Below are 13682 nucleotides of genomic sequence, written 5' to 3' on the forward strand. Positions count from 1 at the left end.
GTCCAGCTTGCTGCTTTATAGGTTTTGATTTATGGATGGGCCTCTTTGAGTGAACCCCCCCCTTCCACAAACAGCCCCATAAATGGATATTAATTGTCACATGATTGCGAAGTATTGATTTCACACTGTTTTACATACAGTAACCATGGCTATAAGACTTGAGGCTGTAAGCTGTTCTCGAATGAATCCTGCAAGCAGGGCTCATAAAATATAATGCACAGCATGTCCTCCCCAGCTTCCAAAAAGGGCCAAACTTGCAACATGTCAGTAAAGACAAGTAACAAGGGATTGCTATTAAGGATACTCGCTTCTGAAGTGTTCCTTATTTTCAACAGAGGTTACACAACAATTAGTCTTCACACCACCCTGAAAACTGTTATTATCCCCCATGTTTGGGAGGTAAACGCTGAAACCTCAAATTCTTGGTAGCTTTCCCGGGGCTACAAAGCACAGCAATATAAATGACCAAAAATATCGTCTTTTGACTTACAGTGGGTGGATCCAGGCTAAAGTTTTCACTTGCAGGATGGAATGTGATACTTCCAAATCAGGCCAAAGTAAAGTGGAGAAATATAGGGAGAGAAGAAAACTCCCTGCTCAGTTAAAAAGGGGAAATTAGCCGTGAGGACTGGTGTGAGAGGAACTTGCGGCAGACAATCAGGAGTTAGAGGGAAATGGTTGTTTCTAAAGAAGGGAGATACTAACATACGTTACCAGTCATCAAAGAAAACCAGGGGAGTTCAAAGAAAAATACTGACCTCTTTACATAAACACAGAAAGAAAAGCAGCCTCTCCTTGACTGTTTACACACTGGGAACTTCACTGCCCCAGCTCCTGTGCAGGAGCACAAATCAGGGGTAGATGAGGTGCTCCAGGCCAAATGTTCCCCCATGTGGGTGAAGGAAGAGGTGGGGCAACCTGCAGCGACTAAAACTCCAGCCTGCAGCCCAGCAATAAACCTCCAGTGCGTATGCGGTCCTCGTGAAGAACTCAGAAACTAAGAAAATTTTTTAACTAAACCTCTCAAAAGTCTGTATTTAAGGTCCGCAAACTGCACAACTGATTTTCACAACAAAGTTTTGTTTCCTCATTCCATCTAACCTATCCCTAGATGTTAAATAAAATCTTTAGTGTGTTGAACTTCACCATAAACTCAAAGGCCATTCTGAAAGGCTTACAGCAAAGAGAGCTGCTACACAGAACCTTGTGGTTCCAGAGGTCAGCGAAAAGCCAAATTCTGTCAACCTCAGATGGGAAAGCCAACTTTATTATTTTACAACACAGAAACCATGCTACTTGGGCAGCTCAGTCAGCAAGGAAGTGGAATTTTATTTCTGGAGTAATAAAAAAACTTAGGGGAAGTCTGTAGGGGGCTTGTTGTAAAAGTACCGCAACGGTTTACAGCTCTTTGGTCTGCTGATATTTGTTCTACTCAGTTGGTCTGGTAGGGATGTGTCCTCAGTGTTTCCTGGCATAGACAGGATTTTTAAAAGTGTCCGGCTTTCCAATTTTGATTGTGCACTGTGCAGTTTTTGCCCACTTCTACTCTTATTTACAACCCTCACACTACTCCTTCCTGGCGGCCTACAAGACTGGAGCCATCTGTTTGGTTAGGCCAATTGCTTTTAATAACACGGCAGATATTCCTACTTGGTCAGAACAGTTTTATCAGTGCCATGGTGAGCCCAAGGTCACCCAGCTGGTTGCATGTGGGGAGCGCAGAATCGAACCCGGCTCGCCAGATTAGAAGTCCATACTCCTAACCACTACACCAAGCTACACAAGAAGAAGAAGAAGAAGAGTTGGTTCTTATATGCCGCTTTTCCCTACCCGAAGGAGGCTCAAAGCAGCTTACAGTCGCCTTCCCATTCCTCTCCCCACAACAGACACCCTGTGGGGTGGGTGAGGCTGAGAGAGCCCTGATATCACTGCTCGGTCAGAACAGTTTTATCAGTGCCGTGGCGAGCCCAAGGTCACCCAGCTGGTTGCATGTGGGGGAGTGCAGAATCGAACCCGGCATGCCAGATTAGAAGTCCGCACTCCTAACCACTACACCAAACAAGAGGCAGAACTGAACTGAAAACCCCCAGAAAAGAACCAATTGATATACAACGATGAACAATGGATCTTCACGCCATTGGTCAGTTTCGGTTTAATTGCTGTGGAAGAACGCTTGCATAATTTTATGGTTGGGGGTCACCACAACATTCGGAACTGTATTAAAGGGTCGCAGTGTTAGGAAGGTTGAGAGCCACTGTTTTAGATTAAGGCAATTCTGAGTGAAGGAGACGATGCAGAAGGGCGAGCAGACTTGCTACCCTCTCAATTAGATCAAGATGGATAATTAATTGTGTTAGCAAAGAGCAAGAGTCTGGTAGCCCCTTAAAGACTAGCAGGGCATGAATTTTCTCCTGCAAGTGTTGTTAGTCTTTAAGGCGTCCCTAGATTCTTGCCCTTTTCTACTGTCCTAGTAGTGATCATGTCAGTAGGGTGCCTAATAATGCAAAAATTAAAAACCCACCTAGCATTCTAGATAGAAAGTATCCCTGCCTGTGGATAACTCATGGAATTATAGTCCCTGTCAAAACACAGTTGTCTATATGGAGTCCTCGGGAGTTCTTATTGTTCCAGGGAATGAAACCTGTAAGTCAGGGGTAGTCAACCTGTGGTCCTCCAGATGTTCATGGACTACAATTCCCATGAGCCCCTGCCAGCATTGCTGGCAGGAGGCTCATGGGAATTGTAGTCCATGAACATCTGGAGGACCACAGGTTGACTACCCCTGCTGTAAGTGATCTGTATTTTTCTTGGGCTGGACTCTTACTCACCCCATTGGCCAGAGGCCGATCTGGGATGGAGAGCCCCCTGCTGGAAATAACCATTAACACCATGGGTAGTTCCGACATTTTTAACATTTGCAATATTGCATCAAAAAGTGGGGAGACTGAGTTATCACCAAAAATAGTTTTGGGGAATGGTGACTCTAGTCGTCTTTTAAGAGTCACAGATCATTCCATGGCTGTGCCATTCAATATTTACAGTTTTTATTGGTTCACCTGGGTTGTCGTTATCAGCATTATGATAAAGCAGCCTCTGGCCCATGCAAATTTATGCTGTATTTAACTAACTAGATTCTTTGCTCTTTTGGCTTCAATTGACTGACATGCCTATGCCCCAAAAATTTAAAATTCAGGAATAAAGACATTCCAATTTCTATAATTTGAGAGGCATGTCTTTACTGGGTCCCTCCCCCCCCCCTCCTAATACTCTTTGGGTTAAATCAGAATCCCCTCTCCTTAGGGAACAATGAAAATCATAGTTCTGGGAGAAAAAGGGTAGCCAGAAATAAAAAAGGGGCCCACAATACCCTCTACAGAACTACAAAGCCCAGGATTTTGAGCCTGTACAAAATAATGGCAGCTGAAGTGGTACAGACTGATGTAAATCAATTTTGTGCAGATATTTCTGGCAGAGTGTTTTAAATACGGAGGCACTTATTCTGGATGTGGACTTCCTCACAGGCCATATGAGTGGCCTTGCATGGCCCAATGCTTCTAAAATGTTGTATATTTGATACCCTTTATTTTAATGCACGTATCACATGTAAGTAACAAGACCTGTGGTTTAAAACACCGCAAAACCTGAGCACAATTAAAGTTGAATCCATAAGTAATCTCACAGTACACCTTGTTGCATGTAATAACTGGTCAATAGCTGTTTGCAGTGCTACCAGGTAATAGGTGAGAATATAATACTACAATATTGATTTTGGTTTGTTTGTTGAATTGCAATTATGAAGCTACTGCTACTTTAGTTATTTTACGTTTTCCACCTTAAACTGTTGGAACTGTACTCCAGGTTCACCCAAGGGGACTGGGAATGCCCTATGGAGCATCCCTCTCTAGTAGGGTTACCAACTCCAGCTTGGGAAATTCTGCAGATTTGGAGTTGGAGGCTTTTCCTCCAAGGGTATGAATCTCTACAGTCTGGAAATCAGTTGTGATTCTGGAAGATATCCAGGTTCCACCTCAAGGATGGCAACCTTAATTTCGAGGGCTCTCAATTTTGTTGAGACTGTGGATACTTTTGGAATTTTGTGAACTGGTTGTGGATGAGGATCATATCCTTTAAAAAAAATTAAGGCAGGCAATAAGAATTTCAGGAAAGCAACAAGTTTGCGGCAAGGCTTTCGGGACCACAAAGAGAGGAAAGATTTGCTAAAGAAAGACAAAAATTACAGAGGAACTAAATGGAATGAGTGGAAAATGTGGACTGCTTTTCCCAAAAACGATGCGGGAAGAACCAAGTAAAACAGATGTGACGGAGTTCCAGAGCGAACAGACAAATCAAAAACAACAGTCAACTCACTCTAGGTGGATGTGTGACGTATAATAATTGCAGGTATAATAATGTATCAGTTGCTTTGCAACAGGAATGCACTCAAAATACAATAACTAATAATAATAGTAGGTAACAGGGGCTGTTAGTGTTGTCAGCTGGCCTGGAGAAAAATGTCTGGTTCTCTTAATAGGGGTTTAATGGGATGTTGTTTACCTCCAAAGCGCCATAAAGTCACAGCTGATTTATGGTGACCCCAGGTTTTCAGGGAAACGCACAAATAGAAGCTTCTGCATCCTCGGACATCCTTGGTAATCTCTCTTCCAAATACTAAGGAGGACCAGTCCTGATGAACTTCCAAGATCTAAGAAGATCAAGCCAGCCTGCGCCATCCAGGTCAGGGCAATGTTGGTCATGCCTGCTTATATTTCCAGAAGTATCCCCAAATTGATGGATACAACACTGTTTCTGAAATACAGCGACTGTTTGAAATTGTGGTAGCTTGTGCAAAGAGTTACATCAAAATGCATATGAGCACTACAGTGCCATGATAGAGCAATATCCAATTAAGAGTGAACGAAGCTCAAGAACTGCCCAGGTTCTGTAGCCGAACTCCCTTCGTAGCTAAATAAAGGTATGTGTGGGGGGAGCATTTTGCATGAGAGATTTATCATAGAGCTGGCACAATGGTGTTCTGTTGTGATGGACTATCAAGAGTTAACGCCTCACAGAGTCTGAGAAGCTTTGAATGACAGGCTCTTCAAATGGAGAGCATTGTTAAGAAATGACAGTTGGGAACTGACAGTTGAGGAAGAGACAGTTTGGCACAGACTGCTGACTGGGAAGGAAGCAAAAAGAGGAGTGGGAGTATCACTGAAAAATCCCCATTCAAGTTCAAAAAGAGCTTCTCGTCTAGAGAAATAATCCCTGCCCAGTGAAAAGGGAGATATCTCTTAAGAGAGGAGCAATCCTGTCAGGAATCCTGAGCCAGGGTCCCTCTGAGCCACTGCCTCCCAGACTAGTAAGCAGTGCATCACTGCTCAGACTTGTGGGTCTCTGAGGTTAAATGCACACAAGATGACCAGTTGGATTTATACCCCGCTTTTCTCAACCAGAAGGAATCTCAAAGCAGCTTACAATCATCTTCCCTTCCTTTCCCCACAACAGGTACCCTAACGAGGACCAGTCCTGATGAACTTCCAAAATCTAAGACTGGGGCGGAGAAAGCCCTGTGAGAGCAGCACTATCAGGGCTGTGACCAGCCTAGGGTCATCCAGCTGGCACATGATGTCTTCTGCTGCCGGTGAAGGCTAGATTAAAACTGTTACATCTTAGGAAATGGCAGCCATTCCTTTTCCTCCTCAAAGGGAATCAGGGGCCATTTTCTCAGAGGCTGCGGAATTTAAAATAACACAGCACGAAGAACAAAATTATTATATTGTCTTTCACAGAGGGTGGATGGTTTTGAATTACTGTTCCCGTCTCTCTTGCTTATGAGTGGCAGAGAGAGAGAGAGAGAGAGAAAAGAAAGTGTCATCAGGGGCCAAAATACAATTCACCTAGCAGAAGATCTTTTTGTATTTTAAACTGAAGGACTTATATATATAGATAAGAATTAAGAAACCAGTACAATTTGTTATTCACAGTATTGTACTGCTCTTAATAAAGTGGACTCAGTTAAAAACATTAAAGATAAACATGCTGCCAAATGGGGCTGGGAACTGAGGAGTTGACACAAGCAGAAGAAGAGTTGGTTCTTATATGCCGCTTTTCTCTACTCTTAGGAGTCTCAAACCGTCTTACAGTCGCCTTCCCATTCCTCTCCCCACAACAGACACCCTGTGAGGTGGGTGAGGCTGAGAGAGCCCTGATATTCCTGCTCAGTTAGAACAGCTTTATCAGTGCTGTGGCGAGCCCAAGGTCACCCAGCTGGCTGCATGTGGAGGAGGAGCGGGGAATCAAACCCGGCTTGCCAGATTAGAAGTCCACACTCCTAACCACTGCACCTAACCTCTGTCTCTAAACCAAACAAGGAGCAGTAGCAATTTCTGACTCTCCAATCTAGCTTTTTTTTCCTGTTAGCACATCAGGCACAAATGTAAAATCACATTTGTCTTAATTTCACTCACAAGATCTTTGAGTTTTGGTTTCCTAGGAGTGCTGAATGCTTTTTATTAGACTTTTAAAGGCAGGAAATGGAGATCTTTCTTCCCGCTCAGGGCCAAACTGTGGAGTGCCAAGTGGTTAGGGGTACTAGGGCACGTCTGATAAGCTGTCATAAAAAGATATAATTGAAACGGTGCCTTTTGCACACATTTGAAATAAAAGACCTAATTTTCCCCGGGATCACTTCACAAAAATGATGAAATTCAGAGGGAATGGGTCGAACGATGAGATAAAATGTATCGCCGACTGAGAAAAAGGTATGGGTTTGAAAATGCACTTGAACATTATGGGAAATGCCATTCAAAAAGCAGATTGTCACAAAACACCTCAAGAATACATTAACATTTTAAGACTCTTCAGAGTCTTAGTTTTATTCCTGCGAAGCCTCTCAGGTTTTCATATTCTGTGAATCCAAGATGTAGCACGACTGCTGTTATGCTTTCTAGTTTAAAAACATTTGGGTTTGGAAGAAGAAAAGGAGTTCAGTTTCATACCGCACTTTTCCCTACCCGAAGGAGTCTCAAAGCGGCTTCCAATCACTTCCCCTTCCTCTCTCCCACAAAAGACACCCTGTGAGGGAGGTCAGTCTGAGAGAGCTCTGGCAGGTCTGTGAGAACAGCACTGGCAGGACTGTGACTACGCTGCAAGGTCACCCAGCTGGCTGCATGTGGAGAAATGGGGAATCAAACCCGGCTCTCCAGATTAGAAACCGTGGAGGGGAAGCAGAGAAATAAACAGATAAACATCGAAATAAACATACTCTGCTCTGGTTCAGCCTCACTTGGAGTACTGTGTTTAGTTTTGGGCACCCCAGTTGAAGAGGGATGTAGAAAAACTGGAGCGTGTCCAGAGGAGGGCAACAAAGATGGTGAGGGGTTTGGAGACCAAGACGTATGAAGAAAGGTTGGGGGAGTTTGGTCTGTTTAGCCTGGAGAGGAGGCGACTGAGAGGGGATCTGATAACCATCTTCAAGTATTTAAAAGGGTGCCATATGGGGGATGGAGCAGAATTGTTCTCTCTTGCCCCAGAGGGACGGACCAGAACGAATGGGATAAAATTAATTCAAAAGAAATTCCATCTAAACATCCGGAAGAAGTTCCCGACAGAGCGGTTTCTCAGTGGAACAGGCTTCCTCGGGAGGTGGTGGGTTCGCCGTCTTTGGGAATTTTTAAACAGAGGCTAGATAGCCATATGACGGAGAGGCTGATTCTGTGAAGGTTCAAGGGGGTGACAGGTTACGGTGGATGAGCGATAGGGTTGTGGGTGTCCTGCATAGTGCAGGGGGTTGGACTAGATGACCCATGAGGTCCCTTCCAACTCTATGATTCTAGGAGGAAAGATTAAATTCTTCTCACTCCTGTGCCCCTTAACTCTGAAATTAACCCGCCCCACGACAAAAGAGAAAACATGGGACAAGATTACATGGATTATAAATGAGGGGCATACTTCAAAGTTCCTCCAAGAGATCTTGCCTCTCAGGCAAGTGCTTATTTTGAATCCCCCGAAGGGAATAAGGAAAAACAGGCCTAGAACGGCTATGCATTATAATGAATATCCCAGACATGAAAATAATTTATAAATGGAGTGCCTACATACATCACTGAATTAACCCTGGTGGTAAGTGGAGCAGAAGAATGAACTCAACAAGGAAAGAGACGCGAAGCCTTAAAAAGCTGTACATGTGTGCTTATAGCTTTGTAAATACTTTCAACAATGCCTCCTTGGGACCCAACCTTCTAAAAAGTGGGATCGAGCATTCAAAATAAACAGCCCCCGCTCCCCACATTCCTCATATGAGGTGAAAGGGGCCTTACTTCTAACAGTCAGATCCTCTTCAGAAGGGCCGTGACACCGCTTTAAAACAAGCCAGATGCAGACTGAACAAACGGCCTTCCTTCCAGAAATATCATACACTTGTGCGTTTCCACAGGTATTAGACACAAAGCTCTCTATCACAATAACCGGGAGAAAATTTCAGTTTCATAAGTTTGGTTGCTTTTCTCCAAATGGGCGCTGTTCAGGTTTACAATGCTAGGAGTTTTAAAGCTTTCCTTCTAGTTCGAAAGCTCGTGTAGGAATTGAACATTGCATAGGGCAGGGTGGCCAAACTGTGACTCTCCAGATGTCCATGGAGGACAATTCCCGTATGCCCCTGCTAGCATGATTTAGTCCTTAGACATCTGGAGAGTCACAGTTTGGCCACCCCTGTCATGGGGGAAAGGAAGGGATGTACAGCTGGATTTACTCGTGGAGGGGAATGAAATGACAATGAGGAGTTCTGAACATAGGACATTTCAAAATGGGATACTTACCTGCCTCCTAGGAGGCAGAGACCTGAGGCAGTTGAATGGACTGTGGGAAAGGATCACATTTAGAAATCTCCTCTTTACAAAACCTCCCTCAAGATAGAAAACCAGCATGGGCAAAGCAAGGGAGCGGACGGAGCTCTTTCCCTGCTGTGCTGCATTTCTGTTTAATGATTTTTTTAATACATTCAAAGCTGGAATCCACCATCTGTAGTCTCAAGTGCTTCATTTGTCCTGGACGTGTTTTACATTTGCTGCTCTCTTGCGTGTGGTTTTCTTTGGGCTGTAGAGATTGTTTTAAAGTTAATTGTAACGATAATATTCGTCTCGATCCCATTGATGTGGATTTGGGTGGTGCCGCAATCTCTCTCTTTGGTTTTTACTATGTGGGGAGTTCCCCCAAGAGCCTTTGGGTTGAGAGGCAGAAAACAAGTGGCTGAAATAAATAAATTAGTGGTGGGATCCGTTCTGTCACTTCCGCGTTCTCCCTTCCTGCCTGCAAGTCTTCTGCAAATGGGAACCAGGCGATCCTTACTGCTTTGTACAATTAAAAGCCAGGATAACATCCTCACATGTTATTTTCATTATACATCGGTCCAAGAGCCCATTGATGAGCCCAGGGTTGCCAAGTGATTGGAAAAAAGGCATCTGATCACTTGAATACAGGCTTAGAATATGAGTGTGGGCATCCGAAATTTTTCTTGGCATGCAGTTAAAAAAACATCACCTGGTAAATAACATCCCGTTAAGCCTCTTTTAGAGCCTCTTGTGCCGCAGAGTGGTAAGGCAGCAGGCATGCAGTCTGAAAGCTCTGCCCATGAGGCTGGGAGTTCGATCTCAGCAGCCGGCTCAAGGTCAACTCAGCCTCCCATCCTTCCGAGGTTGGTAAAATGAGTACCCAGCTTGCTGGGGGGTAAACGGTAATGACTGGGGAAGGCACTGGCAAACCACCCCGTATTGAGTCTGCCATGAAAACGCTGGAGGGCGTCACCCCAAGGGTCAGACATGACCCGGTGCTTGCACAGGGGATACCTTTACCTTTACCTTTAAGCCTCTTTTAAAGGACATCCGGGTGAACACCATCGTTTGCGTACATGCAACAAAATTTATGTATGCATGTGTAAGATCAATATCCAGGTTTCCCCTATGCCAAAGCACCCAGGTTAGGGTTGTCAGGTTCTCCCCTGGCCAATGGCGGGGTGATGGGGGTAGAGTTGCCCATTTGGGATTGGGAAGTACCATACTGACCTGCCCTCCTCCCTCCCAATATGGCCAATAATGAGCCTGGAGGGGGTGGGAAGGGGAGGGTCCCCGGATGGGCGTGTCTACAGCTATGCTTCCCAGCCATATTCTGCATTTTTGTGTCACTTTCTGGGGTTTCTCAAAGCCCGAAGAATGTTTCAGGGGTTTCTCAGGGGTGAAGACGCTGAGAAAGGCTGTCTTAGAGATTTGGGGTAGGGCTTGAGTGGAGTAGGGACCTCAGTGGGGTACAATGCTACAGAACCCACCCTCCAAATCATCCATTTCATTAAGAGGATCCCCAGGTCCCACTTGGAGGCTGGCATCTCTAGACCGGCTATATGTTACACTTTTTGGTGTGTTTGGTTTGCATTCCCCAATCTGACTGTCGGCTCTGTGTTCCCTACTGCAGGGGTAGTCAACCTGTAGTCCTCCAGATGTCCATGGACTACAATTCCCACGAGCCCCTGCCAGCAAATGCTGGCAGGGGCTCGTGGGAATTGTAGTCCATGGACATCTGGAGGACCACAGGTTGACTACCCCTGCCCTACTGGGAACTGGTTTCCCAAGTATGGGGGGGCTCCAGTTCTGATTGAGATCTCAGTGCATGGGGAGAAGGGGATTCTGTTTTCCCCTCCATTGTTTTCCCAACCAGAAATGGCGTCGGAGATGCAGGGCGCTTGAATATAACCAGGTTGTTACACTGTTATCTGCATCAGTGGACCCTGAATGTGATTATCTTTGTAGATAAGGTGGACGGAGTGGTAATCCAATTCTGGATACTTACCATTCCTAGCTCCTAATCAAATTATTGGAAAATATACGTCTCTTCTAGTACAGACAGAAGAAGGGTCCACTTGAGGAAGATGGTCTGCTATTGCCTGCACAACAACAAGATCTAACACAATTAAGAAGAAGGAAAGAAGATGCAAGGGGAAAAAAAATCACTATAGTTAAGCTGGAGGCAACAGCCTCCTTCCCCCAGCAATAATAAGCATTCCCTCGCCCAATCATGCTGTAAATTCCCTAAATTCTGTTTGCGCCATGAGATGTTACAGTGTGCTTGAACACCATGGAAAGTCAGCATCAAGGATGGGTCATATTTTCAGTTCCATTGCTTCTGTTTTAAATATGACATGGAGACCTCCCTTCCCCTAGGAGGAATAGCAGACATTAGGGGAAATATAAATTGCTAATTACGTTGGCTCTCCAGATGTCCATGACAGGGGCTCTTGGGAATTGTAGTTCATGGACATCTGGAGAGCCACAATTTGGCCACCCCTGCCATAATGTCTACCTCCCAAAGCTGCCATTTTCTTCAGGAGAACTGATCTCCATCTCGTCCAACTTTTTAACTATGGAGGAGCCAAGTCCATTAAGGCAGGATATAGGAGTAAGGCCAGAGAGTCCATAAGGAGCTCTCATGGAGTCTTGGGAATCCCTGCTGTAGTATGAAGGATCAGTTGTGATTTGAGATTTCCAGGACCCCCCTGGAGGGTGGCTGGCTGGAAATTCTAGACTATGGTTTTGAGCCCCAGAACTGACCGTAGTAGAATAAGCCATTATCCTCCAAGAGGACTAGGTAATTGAACAGGCCATGGCATGTATATAATCTACCGTATGTACTCGCATACAAGCCAAGTTTTTCAGCCCTTTTTTTAAGCTGAAAAAGTCCCCCCTCGGCTTATATGCGGGTATAAAAAAAACAGCTGCCAGACAAGACAGGAAGGTGGAAGACAAGTATACTTGCCTGAAGAGCAGAAGCAGGAACAAAGGAGAGATGCAGCAAGCCCGGGAGGGAAAGAACAGTCTTCGCCTCCCCCTCTCCCTGCCTTAAGGAGGCCAGCAGGAGGCCAGCATGTGCAGGAAGCTGCAGGAAGCTCTGAAGCTCTCTGAACAGAGAGCAGAAGGAGGAAACGCCCCTAGAGGAAGGCATGGAAGGTGGAGGAAACAGAACACCGAGCTAAGAAGAAGGGAAGGAGCACAGGATTGGATATCAAAAGGCAAGAGGGTTCAGAGGAAATGAGGGAGGAGGAAGGTGGGAAGAAAAGGGGGGGAAAGATCCTGCCCAAAATGGGAGAGGGTGAGGGGAGGAAAGGAGAAAAAACCACTACCCAAATACCACCCTCGGGTTATATGCGAGTCAATACGTTTTCCAGCATTTGGGGGTGAAATTAGGTGCCTCGGCTTATATGCGGGTCAGCTTATTTGCGAGTATATACGGTATATCCAAATCGCCTACAGAAATAAGCTGCGTGCAGATACATATCTGTAAATAGACAAATATTACTGAATGAATCTCTTCCAACCCAGTAAGACTGTGGCAGATTTCGGAGGCCTGCACTGATAGAAATGGTGCCTTAGGAGCCTTGGCTGAATTCTGTAAGAGAAAGTTGTGCTACTGCCTCTTCCGTTGACCTTGATTGGATCTGAAATGCAATTTACTCCTTGTTATTAGGATTAATTGACTCACTCCTTTCTTTTCAAGTGTATAAAAACTAAACAGAGACCCGGAGATGGAAGTCTTTCTTTCGCATCAGGTGCCTAGGCCTTGGGTTTGGTTGCTTACTTGGCCCCTGATAGATCATGACACTGTCTCTTTCGTGAGAAACTCTCACATCCTACGGAGCCACACAGGGATGTCTTAGTGACACTTAACAAATATTTTAATTGGAGTTTCTGAGTACACACAAAGACATACACTGTGCCTCCCCACACAATTTCAGAGCAGATGATATAATCTGTCGTAATAATATGATTGTAAGCCACTTTGAGACTCCTTTGGGTAGAGAAAAGCAGCCTATAAGAACCAACTCTTCTTCTTCTTCAGTAATATCAGAGCTCTCTCAGCCTCACCTCCCTCACAGGGTGTCTGTTGTGGGGAGAGGAAAGGGAAGGCAGTAATATCAGGGCTCTCTCAGCCTCACCCACCTCACAAGGTGTCTGTTGTGGGGAGAGGAAAGGGAAGGCAAATATAAGCTGCTTTGAGACTCCTTCGGGTAGAGAAAAGTGGCATAGAAGAACCAACTCTTCTTCTTCTTCTTCAATAATCTCAGGGCTCTCTCAGCCTTCCCTCCCTCACAGGGTGTCTGTTGTGGGGAGAGGAATGAGAAGGCGACTGTAGACCGCTTTGAGACTCCTTTGGGTAGAGAAGAGAGGCATATAAGAACCAACTCTTCTTCTTGTTGAAGTCAGCATCCCAGACTCAGTATGGTTGGACAGCTGCCAAAACTGGGTATCCAAACGTTGGATGACAGAGAAAAAATATTTTGAAAATGAAATGAAATCTATGCATTTATCACAAAGTGTACTGAAACAAAACTTTTAAAACGTTGGCACAATCTGCCAATAGAAGTGGTAAATACTTGAACTAAGATATCCTGAATCAATGAAACATTTCGATATTTCTACGTGAAAAGCCTGCAACCAAAAAAACGGGGCCAATAATTCAATATATCTAGGTTGATAACCTTAAACCACATTAAAACAGGACCAAACGTGTATTCGCTTCAACACCTTCCTCAGTGGCCAAATTTTTGCACATTTATTATTATTATTATTATTATTATTATTATTATTATTATTATTATTATTATTATTATTATTATTATTATTATTATTATTATTATTATT

This window comes from Paroedura picta, chromosome 11, assembly GCF_049243985.1.
Source record: "Paroedura picta isolate Pp20150507F chromosome 11, Ppicta_v3.0, whole genome shotgun sequence".
In the NCBI taxonomy this organism is placed as follows: Eukaryota; Metazoa; Chordata; class Lepidosauria; order Squamata; family Gekkonidae; genus Paroedura; species Paroedura picta.